The 20,434-nt window shown below is 44.7% G+C and overlaps 1 protein-coding gene across 2 annotated transcripts in view; it reads right to left on the reverse strand.

Moving 5' to 3' along the window:
• The window catches only part of ATP2A3 (ATPase sarcoplasmic/endoplasmic reticulum Ca2+ transporting 3), a 469,813-nt gene that overhangs the window by 381,820 nt on the left and 67,559 nt on the right, over positions 1–20,434 (reverse strand). The window lies entirely within an intron of this gene.

The following is a 20,434-nucleotide window of genomic DNA, read 5'->3' on the forward strand; positions in this document are numbered from 1 at the left end:
TTGTTCAATAGATTGCATGCAGGTGTGCCGGTTAGTAAAGCGGTAACCCAAGGAAGTTCAAGACAGAATGAGGGTTTAAAGGCTACATTTATAAAACTTGAGAGAGACAAAAAATTTGAGATATCAGTATGGTGGAAGGGGCGTCCGTAAAGCAATATTTAAAGTTAAATAGAATCTCACGTGGACTTTGTGCTTAAATGTTTCCCACATATGATGACCTTGAAGAAGACTAACGGCTACTCTGGCTACATCGGCTTCATGTCCTTTGGATAGACCTCAATGTTTATGAGGCTTTGAATACAACATTTGAATTATAAGGATGCAGAACTGGCAGTAACATTGCTGAATTTGAAATTGGACATTTGGAATAAAAAGAAGTCTCTACGGCTACATACTTGTGGAATTTGAATTTCATTAGACATTTGCTCAGGATAAAGACTTTTGTGTAAATGATTTTTTCATATTTCCAGATGAGCACCAGAATAGTCAAATGTGACCGATTCGGACCCATTTTTCAGCCTTTTTTCTTTCCTAATTACAGCAAAGTGAACTCCTCCACATCTCAAACAGAAATGTTAATGAGTTAGCGCTACATACTTTTAACAGCACAGCTACAGGCCTACAGAAGTACTGCACACAAAAATGAATCTTGTGTCTGTAATGTGCTTAAAAACCTGCTGCAAAAACAAAAAGTGGTTTAATGACCGTGTAATGGGCATTTGGAGGTTATATAGTAACTCAGTGTTCATGGGTTGCCCTGGTGCAGAGGTATTTAAAGGATGCCCAGGAGGGTCTGGTGAAGGCCATATTTTCAGGATGCATTAATGAGATCCGCTGAGATTCAACGTCTGTAAATGTATTTTATGTGGCTACCCTCAAAATCTAGCAAGCACCCGGTCCTCCTGGGCCTACGCTGGACACGCCTTCCATGACACAAAAGAACCCTCATGCAACCTAGCAGGACCGCACATAACCTTGTCCTCGGGTCCCTGGCACACTCTGGAACACTTGGCGGCTACTGAAGCCTTGGTTTGTGGGATAATAAGGGTGGGTAAAGGTCTTACTCTTAAGTTTTTTAATTGCTTGGCCACCCCGGACCCTTCTATTCAAAGAGCCATTCACTGCTCAAGAAAGCATGGTGAAAGCATGCCACAGGTTCCTAGAACTGCTTTTCTATAGGATGGAATGAAGCATTGCTCACCGGTCGTAAGGATCTCTCAATGAGTTGAACGCTCGTTGCAGAAATCTGTGTGTGGCATGCACGGCGTACAATCAAATCCAAGGGTAAGTTCTGTGTATGGAGCGCGCTATCTAAAAGCAAAATGTTATAATCATTTGTCAGACTCTGGTCTTGCTACCTTCTCCACCCATTTTTTAGGAGAGGTTGCTTAGAATGTTTCCCCATCTTTGCTATTTCCATTCAGTTTTGGATATTTCCGGTACATGGGCAACCTTGGAATTCCAGGCCCTTGGCTACCAGCCCTCCTGGCCCCAACCAGCTCTGGTCCAAGGCTCCCTTTCGGCAGCTGGATATTTCCAGTTTTGGTAATGGATTGTGATTGGTCACTAGAGTGTAGTGTTCCTGTAAGGGGCCTCCAGGAGCCCTTTCCTGTAAGTCCGGTGCCGGCCACACCAGCTGTTCACACGTTGGTTTTGCTGTTGTCACTACAGACCTGTGCTCATTTCGGGAAACTGAGTTTGCTACTGGAATTCCACATTTCCCTGAATTCGTTTTATGTGAACTGGCAGGAAGTGAATCACTGGCACCTGGTGAGGCACGGTTTACCCTGGCATCCTATCACAAGAGGGAAGAGAGCTTACGTTGTCTAAGGCTAACCAGTTTCCTTGCAACAATATATGGTCAGATAGAACAGGCGACTATAAAGAGAGTGGAGCTCAAAGCATGCTAGTTCCACTATTATACCCAGAGTTTAACAGTGGCTCCAGAAAACCAAACATATTTCTGGGTAGTTGTTATGGGAACTTAAAATGAACAATTAAAGACTAAAATATACAGGAAGAGGATACAAGTGAACCCCAATACCTTTGCATAGCTAGAGATTAAGCATGGTTAGGAAAAGCTAAAATAATTGTGGCTAGTGGATAGATTGAATTTAAGAAAAGATAAAAAGAATGGAAAGTACATAAATAGGACACAAGTAACCAACACCCTTTCAACATAGCAAAACACTGAGGAGTGGCTTCAAGTACAAAAGCGTGACATACAACACAACCTAGAACACACGTTGGCTTAATGTGGGACTAGATCCAGGTCAGATTTACTGAATAGTCAGATGGAATAAATGTACCTATAATACATCTGAATTCGAATTATTATCATAGTCCGTGGTTAGCCAGAAACCCAGGCTTGGATTCGGTGGAAGTGGATCACTGTTGAACACCCCCAATATAAGAGATTCATTTATAAAAGGTTCCAAGGAGTTTAAATACCCTAAATCTATCTTTCGACAAGTTTCAAATGGGGGTAGGATGATTGTTAGGGGGTGGGAATTACAGTACTTAATTTGTACTGGTGGTTGTTGGTAGTGGCTACGGGCAATCATTTTAGGGAAGAGCTCCTTGAAGTGACCGAAAAACTCAGCCATGCTACGCGGAGTTCGGCAAGCGGCGGAGTGCATTAGGTCACGCAGTTCATGCTGTTTTTGAGCACCGGGAAAATCAGCGCGAACAGCACCATGTGCAGCACAAGAGGGCGCTGCTTTTTTCTAGCACTTGAATAGATGTTCTACTCGAGCGGCAGCATTCTCAACGCAAACGGGTGGTTTATCAACTCGAGCGGTCACAAAAATCCGGATATCGATTAAGTAAACCAGATCAGGTGGTGTTTGCAGGTCTGTGACATGGGTTCAGCACAGTGCATATCTTATCCCTTTGAACATTAAATCCTCCCTCTCGAGCACCCCATTCGGCTGAACCTCACCCCTCAAGGTCCACAACTCTTGACACCTTTCACATTCAAAAACACATCAGTGATAACCGACACACACCTGGCTACTTGGGAAGAATGAAATATGAAAGCCTGCATTTCAAATTCAAAAGGCGCTGAGAATCAAAAATGTATAATCAGAAAAGACGGATCAGTGGCAGTGAAGTCTTGAGACTGGCAGAGCTTCCGCTGGATGCGCGCGCTGTTGCGCGTGAGAGCAAAACCGACGTGGAAGAGCTACGTGCTGCCGAGTGAAACACTAGAGGCTAATTTTAGCATTTTGACTTGGTCCCAAACCACATGAAATTCAGGCTAGCGCTAGAGCATAGTATATTATATAAAGGACAGCAGATGATAGCGTCCCCACCCCCCTCAAAGATGGAGATAAACCGCAGTCCACATGCGAAAAGGCGGACGTGAGGAGAGTGGAAACATTCTGACAGGAAGTGCGCGCGCGCGCCCTATCTGCGCTTCTCATCGGGGAGCGCAAGACTTCCTTTAGATTATAATGCGAAAGCAACGCAACTGCTAGTTAAGCAGGAAACGTAAAATGGGTCCTGTGAGTTAAATAATTACAATGACGATCAAGACCACAAAAACGCGTATTAAATATGAAAAAGTGTACCTTTATGTTTTCCACACTATGGGCTACAGGGCTTCGATGCGCCTTATTTTATAAACAGTTTTATTTAGCGCTAAACAGCCAAAGGGTATTGGAGAGCCTTCTGTTTGCACCAGATTGCGTTATACAATGTAAACAAAATTGCGCACAGCGTGATTTGTCCAGAATCACAGGATGTTGGGGCGAAGCCAGGACTCGAGTCTGGTTTCCTCGGTTTCAAGGTCGGTAGATCTGGCCGTTTGGCCACATCTCCTCCACCTCACCAACTCCTTATTAAATAAATTGCAATTTTGCACTAACTTTTCTGCTGCTAATTAATGCAAAATGTCGTGTCAGCAATTTTAGTAGGTGAAAAAAAAACTGCGTAACGGCAACAGTGCAGACAGCATTAACTCAGACAAAGTGATACATAAGTGCATGTGCTCTGCAGGTAATGCTGTACTTGGCTTTTCTGTACATATGAAATACACTCACAGTTGCAACAGTGTACGTTTCCAGGCCCAAAGCCTGTGTGGGTTCCAGACCATGCATGGTTTGCGTGCACATTAAAGCAAGCACAGACAGTGCACATTAAAGCAAGCACAGACAGAACAATAAGGAAAGCCCCACTCTAAAAAGCTGCTCCAAATATAATAAAACATTCAAACACTAGCTCCCAACATCCAGTATAAAAGGGCTCCCAGGGCTTGCTTTGATCTTACAGAATATAGGAAAGTATGCAAGAGGTTGTTTAACTTCCCATCTGCAAACCTGAAATTCTGTGAGAAAGAACAAGAAGCAGCTGAAAAGATCACAGATCAGAAAACATCACATTCCCATTTTGCGGACGTTTTTGGGGGTAAAATGAATGAAACGTTTTTAAACTTTTCTTTTATTTATGTTGCATTTTGATTTTTTCAGGATAATTTCCTCACATAAAGAGGTGTGCAGGCACATCTTTCTTATGCTACAAGTAGAGAAAAAGTTCAAATATTTGCATTTTTTACCGGAGCATTATCTAGCATAATTTTGGTACTCATCCTATTATGCTACATCGCATAATTAATTACCATTTGTGGCAACAATTTAGCGTGAGTGTACAGGAACAACACAAACTACCAGAACCTGAACAGTTTGTCTTCTTTTGTAGCAGGAAATACATGCTCATGTCCAAAATGAAGACAGGCAAGGAAGCATTTTGCTCAAAAATATAGTGCAAATGCTGTCTTTGCATTGTGTGCAATTTTTCTAACATTTCATGTATTTATGCGGAGATAATTAGGTGAATTTCGCACACCTCTAGTTACAAAGAGGGTGATGGAACAGAGATGGAGCTGTGATAGGACAGGGAACAACCTTTACAACGCAACTTTTACAACGCACTACCATTACAACAAAACTGTTACAACGCAAGTGGATTTACAACGCATGCCATTACGCAAGTCTTTACATCGACTTGCGCTAGATGGCGTGCTAACATTACAAATAGTGTGGTTTACTATCCCAACACCTTCCCTACTGTTAAGTGGACTGGAGTTGAAATAGTAAATTACACTTTTCTAATGTTAGCACGCCATCTAGCGCAAGTCGATGTAAAGACTTGCGTTGTAATGGCATGCATTGTAAATCCACTTGCGTTGTAACAGTTTTGTTGTAACAGCATGCGTTGTAACAGCACACGTTGTAACGTCATACATCCGATAGGACCCCCGGCTCTCTTGTTACTCCATTTTGTGGTCCCACGCCAAAAAAAGTCACAATTCGGAGACACATGAATACTTATGTGCTCCATCTCAGGAGAATGGTTTACTTCCGTCCCTCCATGCATGGAAGAGGCTCATTACAAGTGCTCTGGACAAACCCCCTGCAATCCACTCAGCCCAGAAGTAGCCTTACCTGGCATCCTGTTAGCTACAAGGGGGTGGACTTTCTGGTTATTCGGAGTCTAACCCTGAGGATTCACTGGGAAATGGGGAATTACTGGATGCTAATTCCACATACACCTGGTAATTCCCTATTACTTCTTTGCAACTTTTAACAGCCGATAGCGCCAGGGGAAACAAGGCAGCTCAGGCTGTTTGCGCAGACCTCATCATTTCAATGGGTCTTTTAACTGCAGTTACCGGCCCACTAGAATTAAGGAACAGTGGTTGGAGAAATATAAGTGAGCATGTGTGCTTGGCCGGCCTAGGACGGCCGCCCAGGTACACATGCGCACTAATAGCACTCTACTCCTCCCAGACATGCCTAGCCCTATACTGAATGTGGGGCTCGGCCAGGCAGCATAAATAAAATTACAATATCTGTGTTATCATTTTATTTACCGTCTGCTGGCAAGGGCTGTGGGGAGATGCTCCTCCGCCATTATGGAGGAGCCGCGCTTGCACATCAGAGCCTCCTCTTCTCTTAAATTCTGCAAGAAGCTGAATACCTGGCTTTTCAATTGACCAACCTACCACAGGGTGGGCTAGACACACACGCCTGCTCGGCATCGGGATACCCCTGCGGGCGATAGTGCACTCCACAAATACACATAACCTAACATTCTCCTTTATAAATGAACATATTTGTGGCAAATGTGGTCTAGAAAATAGTAGACATTTTAGAACAAGAACAAAGAAAATTGCATTACTGTTCTGTCTGGCCCATTGGAAAGCCCCTGCGCTGGCCATTACCGGGACTACAGTTCACATAACAATTTTTGCATCATCTACATTTCATACTATTGGGCTGACTGCATGGACTGCGACGGACAAATTGCCTTTGAAATTACTGCATTTGAACTAAACTTGAGTTCTAAACACCATAAATTGACAAAACTTACCAGTGATTCAGTCCTAACAGTTCTTTTGCCAACAGTGGAACTGGGCGATAAGTGCCTGCTTCAGCGGTCATGAACAATTTCACATTATAATCTAAATGCCTAATTTTTCTACTCTGATAGCATAATTCTGCCTGGGGGCATGCAAAAGTAGAATAGGCATGTTCACAATAGGTGTGATGGGCACGCTAGAATGGGCATGATCATGATAGGAGAGATGGGCAAGTAAGAATGAGCATATTTACAATAGGTGTGACTGACATGTCAGAATGGGCGTGTTAACAATAGATATGACATGTTACATCAGACATGTTCACAATAGGTGAGGCAGCCATGTTACAATGGGCGTACTCACAAGAGATGTAATAGACACGTTCACATTAGGTGCGATGTACATGTTAGAAGTGGCATGTTCCCAAAATGTGGGATGGGCATGTTAGAATGGACATGTTCACAATAGGTGTGACGGGCATGTTAGAATGGATACATTCACAATGAGGGTGATGGATATGTTAGAATGGGGATGTCTACAATAGGTGTGATGGATATGTTAGAATGGGGATGCTCACAATACGAGTGATAGATACGTTAGAATAGGCACGTTCACAATAGGTGTGATGGATACGTTAGAATGGGGATGCTCACACTAGGTGTGATGGATTTGTTAGAATGGGGATGCTCACAATAGGTGTGATGGATACGTTAGAATGGGGATGCTCACAATAGGTGTGATGGATACGTTAGAATGGGGATGCTCACACTAGGTGTGATGGATTTGTTAGAATGGGGATGCTCACAATAGGTGTGATGGATACGTTAGAATGGGATGCTCACAATTGGTGTGATGGATACGTTAGAATGGGCACGTTCACAATTGGTGTGATGGATACGTTAGAATGGGGATGCTCACAATAGGTGTGATGATACGTTAGAATGGGGATGTTCACAATCGGTGTGATGGATACGGTAGAATGTGCACGTTCCCAATAGGTGTGATGGATACGTTAGAATGGGGATGCTCACAATAGGTGTGATTGATACGTTAGAATTGGGATGCTCACAATAGGTGTCATGGATACGTTAGAATGGGTACGTTCACAATAGGTGTGATGGATACGTTAGAATGGGTACGCTCACAATAGATGTGATGTTCGCCTCTGGGAGAACTTGGAGATGAAACTTATTGGGAAGACCTCACCTACACGCTAGATACTTCGATCTTCTAATTCAAATACTTCATTTCTTCCTCAACCAAGGAGTTTTATGAGAACCCTAGTTCAGTCTAATATGGTTATAATATGGGGAAGGAAGGGGAGTGTTCAAGACTAGGTCATGTCCTCAATAAACATCGGTCTTCACGGGGGGAGCAGAGTCACATACAAGATGTTTTTTTAGCACCCCTTGATTAGTGATTTTGCAAAAAATAGTTGTAAAAGTCTCTTTAGTTGAGTTATTTGTTTTTCAACAGCACGTGCTTTTTTATCATCTTTAAATCTATGTTTTTGTAGCAAGCCACCTGTCATGCTATTGAAATGGTATAACTGCCATTACCTTTACTCCGGAAATACTTGCTTATTACAAGCGTGCTCCCTGAATCTCCCGCCAGGGAGACTTCAGAAGCGAACCCAAGCAACCGCTCTTCCAGACGCTTCTAAAAACTCGTGTTTTTCTTATTAACTCGAGTGACAAGGTCTGAATTTACCCGAAAAAAAACAAGCCGCTCTCTCCCTTTAAAACACAGTTTCAGTCCTCTGCTTCCTGTTACAGTTTCATGCATGTTACTGTAATATATATTAGAATTAACCATTCCACAGTTCGACATATTAAATGTTCGTTATAGTTTCTACTTCCTACTCACTTTTCTATAAAGCGCCTTAAAGCCTTTTGGCGCTAAATACACCATCACATAAATATATAGATTTTTTTTTGACTCCCTACTGGTAATGCGAGATCACCAGGGACACGTAACAGGATCTCATATGTTTGGTCGGAGTGTATCAGAGCTCACCAGGATGATGGGTACGGTCAAAATAAAAATGTACCCACACTTACACCCTCTTTCCCGCTGAAGCGCCGCCTGACAGCCATTGGTGTGTTTTATCACAGTCGATGGGTTTAGTGATGCAAGATCACCTGGACCTGGTCCAAACCAAAGAAGGAACCGCCCTCGCAGCTACAGCACAAAAGACGACCAACTCACTCCAACTAGCGATTCTCACAGCAAGCGAGCCAAAGAAGGAAAGGAACACAGAACCTTGTGGAAGGGTGATTTTCGAAGGGTCTAATGGGGTACGCCAAGTCCCATCTTTAGAAGACTGCAGTGAAAGCCAACAGAAACCTCTTTCCACTCTTCAGAGCAGTGGCAAGCATGTTTGACAAGAGCATGGCTGCTCCTTTTCCAGCAATCGAGGGATATGCACAACCATTTCTGCACAATCATTGTCCTACAGACAGGCAACATCATTTCTGGGCCAGTTCGATGTGTGCAGATAGAGCCACTTGCAGGGGTTGAGAGACCTGCTCCTGCGCCAGCTGGAGGCGCATTCGATATCACCTTGCAGGTTCTTGGTTAACGACTCAGAAGGATAATGTTCCTCATCCCCTGGCCTGCTGAAACCTCATAATCGGCATTATGCCGAGTAGGAACAGTGTCTGAAGAGGGCTCGTGTCACCCTGAAGCTGATTAACTTCACCTTGTAGTGCACTGGAGATTGTGGAAGAACCAAAAACCTTTTACTGGATGAACTGTGTGTAAGTGATATATTTATTCAGGAACTCAGACATTCAGCCATAGACGAGTATTGAAGAAGATGCCAACGTTGACATGGATGACTGGGCGTCAACGTTTAACCAGCAGCAGCCCGTCCTCAAGGGCGGAGGGGCCCACCACCTTTTGGCAGCCATGAACAGTGTCTGCCAGGCTGAGCCAAGGTCAGTCAGACAGAATTACTGTTCAGGTCAGGCAACCAGGCCCTATACATGCACTAAATGCCCATGCGCATGTCTGTTGGAGCTGAACTTTGCCACGCTGAAGAAGTCACAGTCCTGAAAGCATGACCTCCTCGGTCCAGCAAAGCGCTTGGAGGACCTCCCTCACATGACAAGGGGGAGTGTCACTGATTGCCTCGGACCTGGGCTCTTCAGTTTTAAGACCTGAAGTTCCCGGGGCCAAGTGGCAATCATTGACACACCACAGAATGAGGTGGACTCAGCACCTCTCACTGACCCCATCCCACTCTATGACGCAAGGGACAGCCACCTCCTCTCATTGGCTGACCAGGAGGGGCAGTCCCAATCTTTACGGACCCTTGGAAGTTGAGATCACTGCTGAAGCTCGTACATTTTTATTTTTAGGTTTGGTGTGCGTGTGTGCGTGTGCGTGTGCGTGTGCGTGTGCGTGTGCGTGTGTGTGTGCGTGTGTGCTGTGAATAGATGTATGTGCGCTTGTGAATGGTTGATGTATGTGTGCACACTTGTGAATGAATGGGGGTGTGAGTGACTGAGTTGATGGATGGGTGAGTGTTGTGTATGTGTGTGTAAGTGTGTGTGTGGGGGGGCCAACCCACTTTCCAGTGCTCAAGTTACTGGTCACTGCATTTAACATAACCTTTTGGGAGCACTGTACAGTGACCTTAGTTAAAATAAAATAGTAGTAATTCCAATTAATGCTGTTAGTTGATAACTAACTAGTTGTCAGATTTGTATACAAATCACAAAAGGGTTTTGCCTCCATCGCTCTACATTCTGCATCTTTTGCACACTCCATTAATTTATATAATTTAGTTGTAATCACATTTTTAAAGTTATGGTTTGTAGTTGCTACATCAACAAATATTTCAGCACAACTTTAGCTGACAACCAATCAAGTCAAAAAGTTACACAGCACTCACTTTGTACTTGCAGCCTATGCTGCTTATAAATTTCTTCAAAAAACAAATCTAAAACGCATAATTCATTAGGCCTAAACATTGTTAATAACCAATTCTTTACCACTGATGTTACTCACCACTGATTAGGACCCAGTGGCCTTAAAACTATAAAACAAGCACATGCCAAGTCAATAGCACTCCGCTTTAAAAGGCTGAGGGATTGGCGTTGCCGCTGCTTTGTGTCATCGCCATGCAAACGCATGTGCCAAAACCCACACGCCTGTGATGCACCCACACGTCTGGCAGTATTGCAATGCACTTTCAATTAAAGGAAGACATGAAAAAGAGAAATGAAAAGACACGCTCCTAGAGAAAGAAAAAAAAAAGAGTCCATTAGGGTATACAGTGGAAGGATAGAACTCATGCAATCAGAACAATGCGAGGCTGAAATGCTCCTAGATGGAACAAACACAAGAACAGAGAGGAAAGGCTGCAAGTCAGGAGCAGTGATGTGTGATAGACAACAAAGCCATCCAAGTGTGCGCCAGAGGCTGATCCAAAGCTTCAATCCTTGTCTATAGAATGCATTGTAAACAGTAGGTCTTCACTACAGAGAGCCAAGGCAGTCAGCAGCTAAGATCGAATCTGAATTTGGGATATATTTAGGGTGAGCATCTTCTGACAAGCTGGGACATGAATAAGAAGCAGGCAAATGAGTGACAGGAAACCCAACCAATAGTAAACAAAGGGCAGGCTCAAACTCCGCGATGTTCTCGGTAAATCACACTGTGCCTCGCAACAAACAGTGCAACAGCTGTTTTGTAGGCTGGACCTAAAAAGGGCACATCTAATTGTATAATTTTACTGATTGTGTAATATGGAATGGGGCAAACGGTATTTGCTCGGAGCAAAAGATTTGCACTGGGGCAAATCATATAACAAAGAAAGTCACAATACTTTTGTGTGTGCCTAACAAATCAAGAAAATAAAAGTTCCCCACTTTTCAAATACGAAAAGATGGGACTAGGTATAAAAAAAGAAGGCCAAATCAGTTTGTCCCACATTATATTACCTAGATAACAAAAATTGAGCAAAACCAGTTTACTTTTTTATGATGGTCATTCAAGATCTGGGCATACTTATTAAAAAATTGCTCATACATTTATAATGGTTAATAACAAATGTGTCAGAATGTTTGAAAATGGATCTAAGTTTTATCCATGTCCAACCTGGTGCAAAAATATTTCTGTGGTATGGAGCGGAAAAAAAATTGTTTGCCTCATACAAGGCAAAAATGGAGCAGAGGATTTGCACTTATATTTTGTACCAGTGCACATTGTCTATGACACGGCCTCACAAGTCGACCAGAATATTAGTATGCCTGGGCGGTAAATTCCGTTCCGCTTGCGGAATTTGGGTAATTTTGCGTTCCATGGAGAACGCTGAATTGCCCAAAATTCTGCGTTCCGTGGCTTCGCGGAATTTTTTGCTTGTTCGAGTTCTCAAGATGCGCGTTCACGAGATATTTCCCCCCGAGCACGTAAACAGCATTCGCGAACAGGAAAAAAGCATCGCGAACAAGTAATTCCGTATGTTCGCAGAATTTCTGCGTGCTCACAGAGATTTTTTACCATTTCGCGGAGCTTTGTGTAGCGCGACTACGCAAATTCTGCCCACCCCTAAATAATAGAAAGTTCACTATAAAAACATTTCTAACCAGTGGGATTAGCTTCTGGGGATGAATTTTGCACAACATGAAATTGTGATGTCCTGAACTTCTTTCCCAGTGACCCCTCTTGCAAATTTCTGACAACGAAGAAGGAATGGGATGATGATTTTCAGTGCTTCAGAAAAAAAGCAGTTTGCCTAAGGGAGCAAATTTTTACAGGAAAAGTCCCATGCTAAAATTCAATATAATAGTAACATTTTCAAGAAAATACTTTAAAACTCTTTTCAATGAGGTTCCAGTTCTTTTGAAAGATAAGTGAGCAGAAAAATTCTCATTTGTAGGATTTTCTCACCCAAAAAATGTTTGCAATTTTTATACCTGCATTTAAAAAACAGCCTTAGCAAAGCCATTAGGTATTTTCCTTTGTAGGAGCACGCACCACACATGCATTTGCCTACAAAATTACATACCTGCTTTTTTTTTTAATTTTAGTTTCCGATCCGAGTCAGATCATTAACTAAAATGATTTTTATAAATGTGTGAAAGTGTTTTTTTAAGTGGTTGGGGGAATCAACATGGAAGGAAGCAACAAAGGAGGAAGTTTTATGGGAGGGGGGCACCCAAGGGTAGCTACATGGGGTGGTGGGGCAGAAGCGACACTGGTGGGGGACAAAAGGGTGAAAGACAGCAACATGGAGTTAGCAGGAAGACTGACGAGAAGGCAATGCGGGGGAGTAGGTAAGAAGTACATGGACAAGAGAGGAAAATGGAGCAAAGCGAGGAGAAAGCTGGAAAACACATGCACTCTCATAAAGTGCATAAGGAAAAAGAAAACAGCAACGCCTGAAAAAGTGACAAGCATGAGAATACAGTAATGCATCTGTGCTCCAGGGGAGGGACAAACAGAAGAAGTGGAAGGGAAGTCCTCACAAGTGACAAATAAGAAGCAAGAAAATGAGACTGACAAAGAAGGCAACCAATGGTAAGCAACCAAGGAAGCTCTAAACCCTCTGAAAGCGAACAATGGTCCTCGCAACAGACAGCGCAAGCACGGTCTTAGGCGAGACCAGATCAACCACACTTTTCATGAAGATTGCAAAGCGCCAGCTTATCAGCAGGAGGTTTCAATAATTGATATGTGGAGAATTCCAAGGGCTTCAAATCGTGTCCTGTGATATTCCCGAGTCTGCTGGGAGCGGAGGTTAGAAGAATGCATGCCGCTCTGCCCCTTGGGAGTATTTCGTGCAGAGCCTGCAGCTGCTGAGAGCTCCCAAAATCTCACGGAGCATACCGAGCCAAAGCATGTGGAAATCTGTGCGAAAACACCGATTACCACTTCTTCTTCCACAAACTCCCAGGAGTATTTTCCCCCACCCCACCTCCCTCCTGGATATATTGCTGCCTGCGGTATTTCTGAGGGGAGTCAGTGCTGGGCAGAGAACATCCCGCCTTGTTATGGGTCCTAAGTGGAGGAAACATCTCGGCGGTGGAGTTCAGCTGCATGTCTGAGGCGCGGCCTGGGGTTTCCCTTCCAAGATGACGGGATCTCCCCGTGCAAACAAGAGTCCAAACCCGCCAGGCCTGCCCAGGCGCATTCTTGAAGCCGAGCACAGTAGCCTGCAACAAAGCACACACACAGCACCCCTGGCACACAGCCAGATCTAAACGCACACACAGGCATTCAAAGCGGTCTGCCCCAGCTGGCCCCCGGCCACCGAAGGAAACACTCGCGTCCAGGCTCCGGTGCCTTTTTTTACTCTTTCCTTTGGAAAAACACAGCTCTGACAGTACGATTGTTTAGCCCCGCTTTTCAACAATCGTTTTGGCACAGGTCAGTGGAAAAAAGAAAAGAAAAAAATACACTTTCAGTGTTCGCGGCAGCTCTCAAGACATGTCGGCCATTGAGAAAATATCACAGGGGGCTTTGTTCTGCTAGAGGGGTCGCTATGGAAAAAGGCTCCCCCCCCCCCCCCCCCCCCCCCCCCCCAGGTGCCCGGGGTGAGCGGCTCAAATGAGGAATGGCGCTGCTCTTGGAAAGTTAAACCCATGAGACTGGAAAAATAACACTTGGGCTGCTCTTGCTGGACTGTGCGGTGTATATAAATACATGAACTGTGGTGAGACGCCCCTGCAGGTGCAACAGGCGGCCAGAGGCCTCGAACCATCTGGAGAGCTACTCGGGGCCTTGAGTTCGAACTGGGCCGAGTCCAAAACTCTTCCTCAGACTGTATCAACGTCTGTTAAAATGTCAAGATAGCAAATTAATAATGCTAGGAATGATACTAAAAATTGCACCTCATAATCAGCTGCATAATGTATTCAACCTTGCCACATAATATGATTTGCCTTCCATGCCACATAATTCCAGTAGCCCTGGGGAAGCAAAGTCAGCGGACTGTATCTGCATGGGGCAGACTGCCCAAGTGACGTAAATGAGTGAAAAGAGTGCGTGGGACCATTCTAAGGCCTATTTTGAAGAACTCTTTATCTGTTGTGTCTGCTTAAACCGGACTGGTCATTTGTACCATCTGCCATTTCTCATTCATGTAGAAAATGTCCCCTCCTACGGATGGGGCCCAGCCTCATCCTCGCCTGAGAGGTGCCAAGAGTGGGGCTGCTGTGCCCCAGTACTCGTTAGTGCCTGGGGCAGGGCTTTAAGTGGGCCGGGTCTCACCGGTGCTGAGCACCAGCAGTTTTTTTTAAAGGGGGCCCCGAAACGAGTCTCAATCGGGCTCGGTTTTGTGCCCTGGCACAGGCGGTCCGTTTTTTTCCGTACTTCAGTGACGGCAGGTACATCGATGTGTGCTGCTAACACGGCTCACTTTTCACTAGTGGAGAAGTTACGGCTTGACGTCATGCCAGGTGAGCGTTGTAGGGGAAGGGAAATCCTTTAAAGAGTCATTTTCTCTCTGGATTTCCCTTCTGGTTTTGAAACTCAAGAGCAGCAACATTGTCATGGTGCCAAAAGGGCTTTAAGTGGAAACTTTTTCAATATTATATAGAAGCCATAGTTACTGCTCATTTATCTTATGCAACTAACAAGCATTGACAAAGCCAATAGTCCTGACTTGTTGTAGGTATGATGCTACTTGTTGTATCATATATCTGGATGCAATGACAGAAACAGCAAAATACAAGTCTGGGGGCACACCATGCTAAGCACAGGTTTTTTTTAGCTTGCGTGTGTTAAGCCACGCCCTTAATTACACTGGCCACGCCCCTTTGAGAGACCCTCCCAGTTTTTTCATCCCACTTAAAGCCCTGGCCTGGGGTAACATGAAAACCTGTGGCAGGCGAACCAAACCGAGAGCGCGGAAGGCTGGCTGGAGTAGAGAACCGAGGCGCGGGAGGAAGTGAGGCCTGTGGCTGGACAGGCAGCTGGGCTGTGGCAATAGCTTAAGGGATCGTTGACGGCCGCCCTGATCTTAGGGTTCGTGTAATAAATGCAGCAATAAATGTCCTCTCTTTTCACAAACTTTTGTCATCATCATCAACAACTTTATTGGTTTTTTACAAAGAAAACCTTAAAAGTCACAATACAAAAATACCATCAAGTGCTTCACAGTAACAATAAAAAAAGAACAGTACAATACATCCATCGCGGCGCCGCAGATCCAAGGTTAATAACAAGGTCTATGACAGAAACAAGTAGGATCCTAAACAAAAACACATCCATCGCGGGCACATAAAATACAAAATTAATAACTGGCACTATATCAAGAACAGATTAATTCATAGATAAAAAAAATCTCATCTCGCCACAGTATCCAGGGTTTATCCTTATAAGGTTAATCGCAACTGGACCGGAGCCTAACAGCAGCCCTTAAAAACTAAGAACCTATAATGCTGAATTACGTGAAAGCAATTGTAAAAAGATAAAAGCAGGTCTAACCTGCATACAATTTGCTTTTTTAGAATGGGAATAATAAAAGACTTTCTTGGTACCTCGTAAAAACTTTTGTCATTTGGTAAATGATTGTTGGACGTAGGACTGGGCACTTTGTTCCATCCGACGTGGAGTCATCAGATCCCATCGGTCTGGCCACATGATTTGCTGCTGCGCCTCAGCGGACTGCATGGCATAAAGTTCTCATTTTTCTAAGGAATGTATCACTTGACATGGAGGATGTGGTAATTTATATTTGGACTTCAGTCTGCCAGAGCACTATAATGGCAGTTTCTAAGCGCTGTAAATAACAGGTGAGAGATACTTTTACCAAATGTAATTGTCCTCATTTTCTCGGACTTGCAAGGATGGAAGGTGGAAGGGAGAGTGAGCCGTGTAAGATTTTGAACTCATTACCTGCCGATCAGCAGTCAACGCTTAGCTCGCTGAGCCTCTGAGGGGCAGCAGTGCAGCGTGATTTGCCAGAAGCACGCCATGATAAATTGAGCCGCCCAAGATCAAAGGGTGCACGAGAAAGGAGTAAGAGCAGCCACGATGCCTTTTCAGGGGTAGTAAGCGCTATATATAAATAACATCTCGCATCGTAGACTGTGTACTACGTGGCAACGTAGTGAAAACAAGTATTTCCGGGTTCATAGTAGTCGGTGCACCGCCTCCAGCTGCACTGCCAATAAGGGGAGGACACACCCCAGCACAGACCTCACTCAGTTGTGTGACATGAAGAAGGAAATAGCGATGGCAGGCCGGAAAAGACACCGAAGGCAGATACATGAACGAATGTGCTGCAAGCAGCCCTGCCAACTAAAACAAACACATCACTGTGCGAGGGGGGGACTGGGCCTTGGAGGGGGAGGGTCCTCGTGCCAACACGTACCTTAGAGGTACACACTACTTCCTCAAAAAAAAAAAAGCTTGCGGACGCGTGTGCCAACGTCCTGGGGTGTTTTCACGGCCCTAAATGGACATGGGTCCTGAAACAAGCTGAAATTCCACTGTTTGCTATCGATTTCAGCTTGACTCCCCAGCCACCATGTGATATCTGCTCCTCACTGGGTGACTGTGTGAAAGGTGTCGATATTGTGTGACACAGGGTGACACTGTATGAGTTGACAGGTCTGTGTAAGCAGTGGCGTTTAAGGCTTTGTAACCAAAGCCTGTCATTCTTTTAGATTTATATGTGTATATATGGGTGTGCATGTGTGTATATACACACACACATATATATATATATATATATATATACACACACACACACACACACGCATACATACATACACACACACAATACTTAGAAGGACTGTGGCTGTATACCACAAGTGAAGTTGTGTTTTTTCGTACTGGCATCTCTCAATTGTTGTGCTAATCATGTTTAATTCCCCTGTATACAACCGAGAAATCAGATGCAATACTTAAAAAAGCACAAACAACTAATGCTGCATCGCAGCGAGAGGATACTGCTCCCAAAGAAAGGACATTACAAGTGCTCGAATGATGCGAGCAACACCGCCCGTTGATGGACTGTCCTCCGCTTCCACCACAGGAAAAGGAACTCTTTTTATGTGAGAAAACCCTTGTCAGCACTGTATTTAGTGATGCTCACAAGTTTTTTGACAACACTAACTTGAAGACTTGGGACTGGGGCATATATCCCAAGCCACAGCACACAAATGAAGGAGAATTCACAGCATGGAGTTTGAGAATGCGCAGCAAGTGACAGTGCGCCTGTCCGAGTGAGGGGGCGGGTTTAGTACCACAATCCCCTGCCCCACACACATTCCCATCCCTGCCCTGCCATACCTCAGGGGGGGTTGCTTCGCCTTAGGGCAGCGTGGTAATGCGTGAGGCTCCCTGGGACACTTCTAGGGAGTGGTGAGCAGCAGAGAGGTCATTACATACCTGCGCCACCTGGCTTCCTCCTTTCTGTATATTTTTCTGGGCTGCAGAAAACAATCACCTGAGGGAGCCCAAAAGAGGTGCTTCATTCCAATTCACCTGGAGTCTGTATGGCAAGACCCCAGGATGAAAGCGATGATGCCCCCTTAGATCCACAAGCAGTTGTAAGCCTGGGCAAGCTGGGGGCTTGCCTGGTAACGCTCTGCGACTGCATGCTGGTTCGATTTCTGGAGTAAGGGGGTAGGTGGCTCTTCTCAGGGAGTTTCATCTAAGACACTAGGGCTCTCGCTCACACACAGTACTAAATCTATACGGGACAAATCATGAAGACTGGATTGCTTCCCTCAGAGGAGAGTTGAATAATTCAGGTAACTGGTGCACGAGCCACAGTTTGATAATCGTCCTGTATTCATCAGTGCATGGCAGCGATGTGTTCTCAAGGTGCAAGGAGGCAAACGGGGACACCTCTCGGTTATAGGCAGGTCTCAGGGTGCAAAGGACATAGTTCTAAGTGTGCAAATGGGTCTACAGATGTACCGGTTACTCAAGTTCAAAAGAAGCAGGGGCACCACTTACTCATCTCGTAGTTCTCAGGATGCGCACAGGGCTCTACTAGGGACACTATACTCGTGGCACACAGCTCACACAAAGCACACACCAGGGTGAACTGATCTCTAAGAGTGTAATGTGGAGCACAGCAGCATCCTCACTCAAGCCACAGAGTACCAAGTGGCTCACATGGATACGGGTCTCTGAGGATACTTTCCTGAGGGTGGCAAGGGCGTATATCACAGGACATAACCAGAATCCGATGCCTTAGACCGTATTACTCAGTTTGGTGGGTGAAAATATTTAAGCCAGGAGTGGTCAGTGCCAGCACCCCGAAACAGCTGAACAGCAACAAACTTACCATGCAGCATATTGCTGGACTTTGAAGGGCCTCTAGCCAAGACAGGAAAGGGTAAGGCCTCCATCACCAAAATGGTGGAATCCAATGAGGCATATCAGAGATCTCTTAGCCCAAAAAATGTGACAACTTCAGAGCTTGGTATGGTAAGATAGCAGACTAGGGCACGGCTGACCCTTGAAACAAACCGTGGGAAAAGACTGGGGGCAAAATGCTCCATTCCTGTGTGGATGATCCTCCAGATGGTGGTATGTCAACGCTTTGATGCACTCCACCCCATAAAGACTGAAGAGGCCCCCTCACCCAAATGGAGTTACCACTGAAGAAGACTGGAGACCTCCAGTTTCAAAATTGTGGTAGCTTCCTTTCATTATATAGGGAAACAAAAGGCCCAACCCCTGTGTGATGATGCTCCAGATGGTGGTGGTGAAGTGATATTGTAGGATAGTGGGTTACTGGTTGAGGGGGGTCAAACCCTACTCAAGCAGCAACCACAATCTATGTATAACGTTTTTAGGCAGCACTTCAAACAGTGATAAAGTGAGAACACAACACAAGAAAAATCCCACACCAATTTAGAACAAGCATTTGTAATGCAATAGGTCTCACATTTACACGAGTTAAAGCTATTGGCATTGTAAATGACAATGCCTTTTAATTCAGTTTTTAAAACCAAAACATAATCAAAAGGCATTGTCATTTACAATGCCAATAGCTTAAACTCGTATAAATGCGAGACCTATTGCATTGCAAATGCTTGTTTCGAGTTGGGTGAGCCTCCGTCTCGTTGCGCGTAGCCACCATTATTTAACATGTAAATAAAATTTTAAAATCCAAGTTGGTTGAGCCACACACAACGAGAGGCGCAGCCACCCTCATTTAGCATATAAATAACAAAAAAACATTGCCATAGCCAATAGGTAGAAGGCACGGACAACGGGAGGGAGGGAGGAGGGCTAAAGAAGGCACAGACAACGGGATGGAGGGCGGGGGGGTAAAGAAGGCACGGACAATGGGAGGGAGAGCAGTGTTGTAAAGAAGGCACCACGGACTGAATGAAAGCAAAGCACGTTGTGCCTGCAGTAAGAGAATCTTGATAACGAAAATAGTGGTTAAATACTAAATAACAGGTACCGTGTAACAACCAAAGTAAAAGGGCCAGTCGCCATTGGCGATTACAAATGAAGACAAGGCGGTGCTAAGGAGGGACTAACAAGCCTATTTATCAATCAGAAGCCAGCATATAGGAAGGATAAAGACACAAGCCAATGGCAAATATGGGCAGAGAGTGGGCGGGGCTTCTATTCCCTACTCCACTACAACAAGTATCTCAGAGCAGCGCATGCGCGCCGACTCTAGGCTCGACCTAAAATTTAAGTATAATTTAATAAATTATTTTAGACCAAATACCCAAAAATTCTAAACAGTAGAACCAGGGATATGCAATTTCAAAATTCCAAGTAAAGTAAGTGCCTAGAAAGCGCCAACTGTGATTCTCTGGTCAAGCCAGACCAGGACAAAGTCACAAGATCAATCATGATGGAGTGCAAGGGCCGGATACAGGGACCAAGATAGACCAGCTGAACATACTGCCATAAATCCTATTTTGCATAGGTCTGTGTTGAGGATGTGTCGTGCAACGATTCTGAGGAAGCTGCAGGACTGGAATGCAAAGACCTGCACTGAGGATATATCATGCGACTGTCTGAGGAAGCTTACGGACTGCCATGCGAAGTTCTGCACCTTTGTAGAGGATGCCTGTGTTGAGGGGCTTGCAATGCGAAGTCCTGCTTCAAGGATGTGTTGCGCACCGGCAGTTC

Source organism: Triturus cristatus, chromosome 3_2, assembly GCF_964204655.1.
Source record: "Triturus cristatus chromosome 3_2, aTriCri1.1, whole genome shotgun sequence".
In the NCBI taxonomy this organism is placed as follows: domain Eukaryota; kingdom Metazoa; phylum Chordata; class Amphibia; order Caudata; family Salamandridae; genus Triturus; species Triturus cristatus.